The following is a 10,000-nucleotide window of genomic DNA, read 5'->3' as shown; positions in this document are numbered from 1 at the left end:
ATAAGAAGAATGGAGTTTTCTTTGGTGACATAAGTTCAGTTCTAGAATCAGAAGTTTCAGATAATGACTTTTCATTCTTTTGTACGGATCTAATCTATTTTTTTTTCCTACCCCTATTACTGATTACTAATCAGTAACCCTCTTTCAACAGGAGAAAAGAGTGAATTCTTGCTTTCGTGGAATAGAATTTCAAAATGAAAATAAAAAATCAAAAGAATTCCATGTTTTTTATTACTTCTTACGCATTACCATTACATTAATACTATTAATTAAATTAATAGTATTATATTAATATATGGAATATAGATAAAATCTATAATCCTATAATCAAAGTGTTGCATCTTTCTATATTTCCTTCAGATTTCTATATCTCCCGAGAACCCACATTTTGTATTGTACTATGAATCCCTGTCGGGTCGAATCCTAACAAACCCTTCAGTAACTCGTAAGAAACTCTTTATTAGAAGATTAAGGGCACAAGAACAACAATACAATACAATAATAAAGCGGATTATATGTATTTCGTGTGGAGTCGTATAAACACGCTTATTTAGTTCTACATTTGTTGTACTTCTTATTATATACTTAATAATACTTATAATATAATATATAATACTTATAATTTAATTCACATACTTATTTTATTATATCTTTATAAGAGGTACAAATATTAAATCGGGGTACCCATTCTATGACAGATTTAAACTTTCCCTCTTTTTTTGTGCCTTTAGTAGGCCTAGTATTTCCGGCAATTGCAATGGCGTCTTTATCTCTTCATGTTCAAAAAAACAAGATTGTTTAGGTTCAGTGGGACCAAATCTAATCAATCAACACTTGGACTTGGATCATAATACAGATATCTATTTAGTAGAATATGGTACCACGTCTGGTCTGGATATGGTTCCTTTCGAACACAAAAAAAAAAAAAATCTTATGCATGCGGATACATGATATATGAAAAAATGCATATATATGCAGTATAGCTTTTTTTTAAGAAAAAATACATCAGTGGAAAAATGGAAAGTCAATGTATCTATATGTTATGTAGATATACATTGTGGGATCGTATGAAGAAGATGTTATTATTTTACATCTACCCAATTTGATGAATTACCCCTAAGGGTTCACATCATAATAGTGCTAGTTGATGAGAGTTACTTCGGGACAAAAAAAATAGTAAAGTCAAATTTAAATTCATTTGGCCTATTCTCTCAATTCCAATAGAATGCAACTGGATCTAATATGAACTGGCGATCAGAACGTATATGGATAGAACTTATAACAGGGTCTCGAAAAATAAGTAATTTCTGCTGGGCCTGTATCCTCTTTTTAGGCTCACTAGCATTCTTATTGGTTGGAACTTCCAGTTATCTTGGTCGGAATCTCATATCTTTGTTTCCGTCTCAGCAAATAATTTTTTTCCCTCAAGGGATCGTGATGGCTTTCTATGGAATAGCCGGTCTGTTCATTAGTTCCTATTTGTGGTCCACAATTTTGTGGAATGTAGGTAGTGGTTATGATCGATTCGATAGAAAAGAAGGAATAGTGTGTATTTTTCGTTGGGGATTTCCTGGAAAAAATCGCCGCGTTTTTCTACGATTCCTTATGAGAGATATCCAGTCAATCAGAATGGAAGTTAAAGGGGGTCTTTATCCTCGCCGTGTCCTTTATATGGAAATTAGAGGCCAGGGAGCCATTCCCTTGACTCGTACGGATGAGAATTTGACTCCACGAGAAATTGAACAAAAAGCTGCTGAATCGGCCTATTTCTTGCGCGTACCAATTGAAGTATTTTGAAATGAATTGAATAATGAATGCTTTCCCGGCATGAGATAAGAAAGGCAGGAATCCCCTTTAACCTTTAATATAATAGAATCTAACTGATAATAGAATCTAACTGAACTGAAGTTTCTTTCAAGGTGTTGATTCGAGCAAAACACGTTATATTCTATTTCCCCATTATATTCTGGTCTAATACCACTGTCACTGTGGCCCATAGAATAAAACAGGTGGACGTATATGGAACAACCATAATAATTAAATTGTTGTTCACCAAAACTATTTTTTATGCTTTATGCATATGGGACTCAACCCAATTCTGTTATGTTAGACTAGTAACAAGTCTAGTAAGTATGTATTCATCATACATATCAGAACAGAACATTTCGGAATACAGTACAGAATTTTTATTTTTAGACCCAATATTTCGTTGAATTGATACGTTAGATACAGACGGATGTAAATTATCTCTCTTTTTTTTCAATCGATTTTGATCCTTTCTTTTGCTCCTTGAAAAGGATTGCATCTTTCATAAACATCCAATTTATCTCGGGTTTCCCACACATTTTTGATTTCACCATCAATATTCTTCAGAAATATCCCCTCAATTATTCCCGCGGTGCGGGCATCTAGTGAAACATTTTGGAATAATTGATTGATCCAAGGGGAGTTCTTTCGTCTCGAAACCCGACTAATACTCATTACTTGAAGTGTGAATTGGGTCTTTCGGGCACTCATCGAAAGAAACAAATGAAGATGCAATTCAATTGGTGTAATTTGACCAATTTAGATATCTGAGATATCTGGGAACTTACTCATTTATTCATTTGGGGCAGACTTTTTATCTTTAATTCTAACTTCCATTTCTATACCCCTTCTAGATTCAAAGACTAAATAAAGAATTCAAATAATCAAATAAAAAAAGACGGATCCATAGGTTACATACCTTGTTATAGAACTCATGCTTCATAGAAATATCAGACGGAGTCGACGAATGAAGTAGGTTCATTAACAATTCACAGAACAAAAAGTGTCAAAAAAAAAGCATTGACCCCTCTCCCATATCTTGTATCTATAGTATTTTTGCCGTGGTGGATCTCTCTTTCATTTAATAAAAGTCTAGAGCCCTGGGTTATTAATTGGTGGAATACCAGGCAATCCGAAACTTTTTTGAATGATATTCAAGAGAAGAACATTCTAGAAAGATTCATAGAATTAGAAGAACTATTTCATTTGGATGAAATGATAAAGGAGTACCCGGAGACACAGATACAAAAGCTTCATATAGGAATCCACAAAGAAACGATACAATTGGTCAAAATATACAATGAAAATAATATCCATATTATTTTGCACTTCTCGGCAAATATAATCTGTTTCGCTATTCTAAGTGGTTATTCTATTCTGGGTAATGAGGAACTTGTCATTCTTAATTCTTGGATTCAGGAATTCCTATATAACTTAAGCGACACAATAAAAGCTTTTTCTATTCTTTTATTAACTGATTTATGTATCGGATTCCACTCGCCCCATGGTTGGGAACTAATGATCGGTTCGGTCTACAAAGATTTTGGCTTTGCTTATAACGATCAAATTATATCTGGTCTTGTTTCCACTTTTCCAGTTATTCTAGATACAATTTTGAAATATTTGATCTTCCATTATTTAAATCGGGTATCACCTTCACTTGTAGTGATTTATCATTCAATGAATGAATGAAGAATTCATTTGACCCGCGGCTATCAATCAGATCATAATGTTACTTCGTACATAAACAAACCTTTTTTTTTTAATCTGACTCACTTTATACTTCTACCCGTGCAGGGGGTTCGACTCCTCCTATATTCCAGTACAATGGCAGAATCGTGGGTAGGGAACTAGACTAGCTACCTACCTAATTTATTGTAGAAATTTAAGGGATCAATGATTGGACCATGCAAAATAGAAATACCTTTTCTTGGATAAAGGAACAGATGACTCGATCTATTTCTGTATTGATCGTGATATATGTAATTACTCGGACATCTATTTCAAATGCATATCCTATTTTTGCGCAGCAGGGTTATGAAAATCCACGAGAAGCAACAGGGCGTATTGTATGTGCCAATTGCCATTTAGCTAATAAGCCCGTGGATATTGAGGTTCCACAAGCTGTGCTTCCTGATACTGTATTTGAAGCAGTTGTAAGAATCCCCTATGATAAGCAACTGAAACAAGTTCTTGCTAATGGGAAAAAAGGGTCTTTGAATGTGGGGGCTGTTCTTATTTTACCCGAAGGATTCGAATTAGCTCCTTCCGATCGTATTTCTCCTGAGATGAAAGAAAAGATGGGCAATTTGTCTTTTCAGAGCTATCGCCCCAATAAAAGAAATATTCTTGTGATAGGTCCCGTTCCTGGTCAGAAATATAGTGAAATTGTCTTTCCCATTTTGTCCCCGGACCCTGCTACTAAAAAAGACGTTCACTTCTTAAAGTATCCCATATACATAGGTGGGAACAGAGGAAGGGGTCAGATTTATCCCGACGGGAGCAAGAGTAATAATACAGTCTATAATGCCACAGCAGCGGGTATAGTAAACAGAATAGTACGTAAAGAAAAAGGGGGATATGAAATAACCCTAGTTGATGCGTTGGACGGACATCAAGTGGTTGATATTATACCTCCAGGACCAGAACTTCTTGTTTCGGAGGGTGAATCCATCAAGCTTGATCAACCATTAACAAGTAATCCTAATGTGGGGGGGTTTGGTCAGGGAGATGCAGAAATAGTACTTCAAGATCCATTACGTGTCCAAGGTTTGTTGTTCTTCTTGGCATCTGTTACTCTGGCACAAATCTTTTTGGTTCTTAAAAAGAAACAGTTTGAGAAGGTTCAATTGTCTGAAATGAATTTCTAGATTCCCGGATTCATCAAGTTGGTAAAAAGAGTCGAATTTTGATTAATCGATGCAATTGCAATTATGTATGATCCAAAAAAAAGAGAAAGGCCCTTTTTCTTTTTGCTTATTTTGTTTACACTCTTTTTCTGAGAGATGTTGGTAATTCCTTGTATACGCTCGCGAGTCTAGTTACTAGTAAAACTAGATATATCTTTTTTCGATCAAGATTGGAGTGTTGTGACTATGCTAGGCCTCCTATTGCCGGGTTGTAAATGCTCTGCAATGCATCAATATTATTTTATTCTATTGTACCTAATAGAATCGAATTCTAATGGATAATATAGCATTTAGCATTTAAGTAGAAGGAAAATATAAGGCAAGGTATAAATGAAAGGGACAAATGATTCTAGGAGGGGTTACTCGTCTTCCTAATTTTCCACACAAGAGAAAGGTAGAAAATTCCTTTTCTTGTGTGGAAATAATAATGATTCCTGATTTAGTTCGTTAAAGATTACTATTTTCTTGTCCAGGTGTATTGGAACGAACCGAAGAATTTCTAAATGAAAAAAAAAAAGGGGGGGGGGGGGGGGGGGTTTTCGCCGTGATGAGATATTAAAAATAATGATTTTTTTATATACAAAAAAATTAAAGATTTCTGGTTTCTTCGGGGAACATTAAGCACTTTGAATTTTTTTTTTCTTTTTCTGAAGTAAGGTTCAAGTGGTATAGAAAGGATGTCTCATCCGTAGAAATAATATTGTGGCATCCAGGAAATCAATTAATTCCTTCTTTCTTCTTGCTTCGGAGGAGTCTGCATGGGGGTCGAATATTATGAATCAATGGATTCAATTCTTCAAAAGCATCATCATAAGGGAAAGAACGCAGTGGTTTGAAACTTGGGATGGGAGCAAAGGACCCATTTTGTCATTTCTACGAAAAAATAATATGATTATATTGACTGAATTAATTTACAATTAAAATTTACAACTTTTTTATGTTATGGAATGAATGAATGTCTCGCTCGAAGGGTAAGAACTCAACAGGACCTTGCTCCTCTTTGTTTGTCTGATTCGAGGAGCAAGGTCCTGTTGAGTTCTTACTTTTTCATGTCTACAATCTGGTTCATCCGATTACTATAGTGACGAGCCCAATCCAGAATATGAACCATAAAAGAAAATACCTATTAAACCAATCACAGGAATACCAGTTACAGTACCTATCAACCAAAGAGGAATCCTTCCAGTAGTATCGGCCATTTACCCCACTTTCCTCCGCATTTCATCAAGTGGTCATGCTATAGACATAAACAGTCATGGATAATTATGAGGATGATATCCTTCCGAATCGGATAAAAGAATTCCTACTTACTCTTACTATACTTCTTTCTCTCAATTGAAGAAATAATTGGAAAATAAAACAGCAAGTACAAAAATGAGTAATAACCCCCAGTAGAGACTGGTACGATTCAATTCAACATTTTGTTCATTCGGGTTTGATTGTGTCATAGCTCTATAATTCGGATTAGGTTTATCGTTGGATGAACTGCATTGCTGATATTGACCCCAAAAAAGAAACGGTAGGTACAGCTAGTCCGTGAACAGCCAACCATCGCACTGTAAAAATGGGATAGGTTCGATCTATGGTCATTGAGGCCTCCTAAAAGGATCTACTAAATTCATCGAGTTGTTCCAAAGGATCAAAACGGCCAGTTATTAATGGAATCCCTTGTCGGCTCTCTGTGAAATACTCGTTTGGCCGAGGACTTCCAAAGACATCGTAAGCTAAACCAGTGCTGACGAATAACCAACCCGCAATGAATAGGGAAGGTATAGTAATACTATGAATGACCCAGTATCTAATACTGGTGATAATATCAGCAAAAGAACGTTCTCCCGTGCTTCCAGACATGCTGAGCTCCACATATTCTTGTACAGTCAAAGGGGGATCGATTCCGCAAAAGATGGGATCAGTAAATGGAAAACTACTGATATTTAATCTTTGTAAGATCGTCAATATTGTACCGAAGGCGTATTTAGAGTAGACCAAATCAGTATAACTATCCTTCTGCTGACACAGCAACGCTCTTTGTTTGTATCAATCAGTATCGAAAAGAAGTGGTACATAATTCCTCTCTTCTTTTCTTATTACTTGTCTATGCTATGGTGAACCGCGTGTCATTCAATAGAAAATTATCTCTGTATGTAGTATAGGATGTGAGTCGACGGGTTAGAATTATTTATGAAAGAGATTCTCATATTCCCACAATTCAATTAGGTACAAAATCTAGAAACTCCCCGTTCATGGTTTTAGAAAAAGAAAAGAAATGATCAAAATGGAATTTTTTTTTTTCAAATTCAATTCTTTTTTTTCATAGTGACTCAAAAAGAATTTTTTTTTTTAATAAAGTGACACGGGACTGTTCTAATTGCTATTTTGACTTTATACTTGTTTATACTTGACTCATCAGTTGCTCGCGGAATCCGTTGATTCGAAATCACGGGATTGGTAGATGTCACAGAGGGTGAATTAATGAGGGTGAATTAATCTTTTTTTCTACCTCTGCTACTCCATCTTTGTTAGTGCCGTCTAGAATGCTTATGAATCAAGAACTTTCAATTGGAACCGATTCTGTCAATTGGTAGTTTTTTATCATCATATCTCACAAAAATAGAAACTTAGGTAAGTGCTTTATAAACATATGTAAAAAAAAAAAAAGAACGTATCTCATTTAGCTCTTTCATGCCTACTATAACTAGTTATTTCGGTTTTCTACTGGCTGCTTTAACTATAACCTCAGCTCTATTGATTGGTTTGAGCAAGGTACGACTTATTTGAAATTAGTTGAATGAACAAAAAAAATGAATATTTCTGTGAAATTCCAGGTATTCTATAGTCCCCTTTCGAAGCCGATTGACAATTCTTGTTTATTGAGATTCATGAGCGATTCGGATTAATATTTATTAATAGATATTACCTCTATTTTTCTCCCTTTCAAACAACTTGAAATGATTGAAGTTTTTCTATTTGGAATCGTGTTAGGTCTAATTCCTATTACTTTGGCCGGATTATTCGTAACTGCGTATTTACAATACAGACGCGGCGATCAGTTGGACCTTTAATTGAGTAACATCTCTTTTTTTGTTTTTGATTGACCTCCTCCTAAATCTGCAGGAGGTCAAATGCAGGTTGCAGTTCAAGTTAATGAAGTTATTTTATTTTATTGTAATTCGACATTCCAATTACAGGAACAGAATCACGCTCTGTAGGATTTGAACCTACGACATCGGGTTTTGGAGACCCGCGTTCTACCGAGCTGAACTAAGAGCGCTTTCTTATGGGAGGAGATACGACTGTAAAGAGAAGGACTCTTTTTTTTTTACCCCCACCCCCAATATGCATGCATAAAGTATTATATAATGAAAATGAAGGATTATGCCCCAAATTTTTGTCGATCCAAATTGATCCATCATTACTGCCCGTAAGAGAAGTAATCGGTAGGGATGACAGGATTTGAACCCGTGACATTTTGTACCCAAAACAAACGCGCTACCAAGCTGCGCTACATCCCTTTCCATTATTATACAGCGTCATTCGTCATTCGTCATTGTAGAGAATACCTGTCTTGTTTTCCACATCGTTATTTCCTATATCTATATACAAGAGAATTTATCTTGCCATTTCTTCTTTTTGGTCTCATATAATAAGAGAATTATATACAGATGAAACCTAACGTTATAAGTAAATGAATATTTATTGGTAATGCTCAGGAAGAAAAGAAGGGGGTCATCTTTTTCGATTTTAGGAACAATTCATCTACCGGATCATTCTACATATCCATTTTTAGGGGTTCTACGTACAAATACAAGTGATCTTTAACTATATAACTATAGTTATAATAGAGTTATATATCATCTATCTGGTAATAATTGTATTACAATAAAGAAGGAGGATTTTCAATGCGAGATCTAAAGACATATCTCTCCGTGGCACCTGTGCTAAGTACTTTATGGTTCGGGTCTTTAGCGGGTCTATTGATAGAGATCAATCGTTTATTCCCCGATGCGTTGGTATTCCCCTTTTTTTAATTCTAGTTATTGACATGGAAGGGATAAAGAAGAAAAAGATTAGAGATAGAATAAACTCTCTATGACTGTGACTAATTTCTCCGTTTTCATTTTTTTAGTTTTAGTATAGGAAGGAAAGAAAAAGAATAAAAGTGGATTGAATGAATCCCAGCGAAACTTGGGTTCAGGATAGAATTAATAGGGGGAGAGCCGAACTAGAAATATGGATCCAGGGGGTTCGAGGACCATACAATATATTATATTAAATGAAATACTGGATTAGAGAATAGTTGATAGTTAGAAAAAATCGTATTACTTATTTTATGATTACTCTATTGATTGAAACGAAATCTTTCATAATTGGATTTCAAGTTAGCAACTTCCATTTTTTTGTTCCTTTCTTCTTATTGGATTCGGATCGAAAATGGAAGAGTTGAGTGAATCCAAATCCAAAGGAGGTTCATGGCCAAGAGTAAAGAAGCCAGGGTAAGAGTTATTTTGGAATGTACCAGTTGTGCCCGAAAGGGTTTCGATAAAAAATCGAGGGGCATTTCCAGATATATTACTCAAAAAAATCGAAACAATACACCTAGTCGATTGGAATTGAGAAAATTCTGTCCTTATTGTTACAAGCATACGATTCATGGGGAGATAAAGAAATAGATTGAGCAGAACATCAGTGCCCCTTTTCCAAGTAACAGGAAGAAGCTAAAAAATATAAATAATAAATAAATAAAAAAAATCGAATTAAATAATTTAATTTAATTAATAATATAATTAATATATAATTAATATAATATTAAAATAAATATTTTAAATTATAAAAATGAAAATAAACATATACATATATTATATTATTATAATATAAAATAATATAAAATAAACAAATCAAGTCCTCTTTTCGGTCGGATCCGAAATGAATGAAGAAATAAACTAGGATTTTAGAGATAAGAAATAAACCATGGATAAATCCAAGCGACCCTTTCGTAAATCAAGCGATCTTTTCGTAGGCGTTTGCCCCAATTGGATCGGGGGGATCGAATTGATTATAGAACATGAGCTTAATTAGTCAATTTATTAGTGAACAAGGAAAAATATTATCTAGAAGAGTGAACAGATTGACTTTGAAACAACAAAGATTAATTACTATCGCTATAAAACAAGCTCGCATTTTATCTTCATTACCCTTTTCTTAATAATGAGAAACAATTTGAGAGAGCCGAGTAGTTCCCTAGAACTACCGGCCCTAGAAGCAGAAATAAGTAGACCCACCACCCG

At 34.7% G+C, this 10,000-nt stretch overlaps 2 non-coding genes across 2 annotated transcripts; both read right to left on the bottom strand.

The window, feature by feature from the left end:
• Nucleotides 1-7,912: 7,912 nt before the first annotated feature.
• TRNAW-CCA (transfer RNA tryptophan (anticodon CCA)) lies at nt 7,913-7,986 on the bottom strand. The gene has a single exon. It is a non-coding gene; the product is annotated as a tRNA-Trp (tRNA).
• Nucleotides 7,987-8,153: 167 nt separating this feature from the next.
• TRNAP-UGG (transfer RNA proline (anticodon UGG)) lies at nt 8,154-8,227 on the bottom strand. Its single transcript has one exon. It is a non-coding gene; the product is annotated as a tRNA-Pro (tRNA).
• Between the last annotated feature and the right edge of the window lie 1,773 nt (nt 8,228-10,000).

Source organism: Aristolochia californica, unplaced genomic scaffold (assembly GCF_029961685.1).
Source record: "Aristolochia californica isolate CCGP_79_NKW_82.1479 unplaced genomic scaffold, dmAriCali1.0.hap1 SCAF_195, whole genome shotgun sequence".
Taxonomy (NCBI): domain Eukaryota; kingdom Viridiplantae; phylum Streptophyta; class Magnoliopsida; order Piperales; family Aristolochiaceae; genus Aristolochia; species Aristolochia californica.
This window is presented reverse-complemented; position numbering and strand designations above follow the sequence as displayed.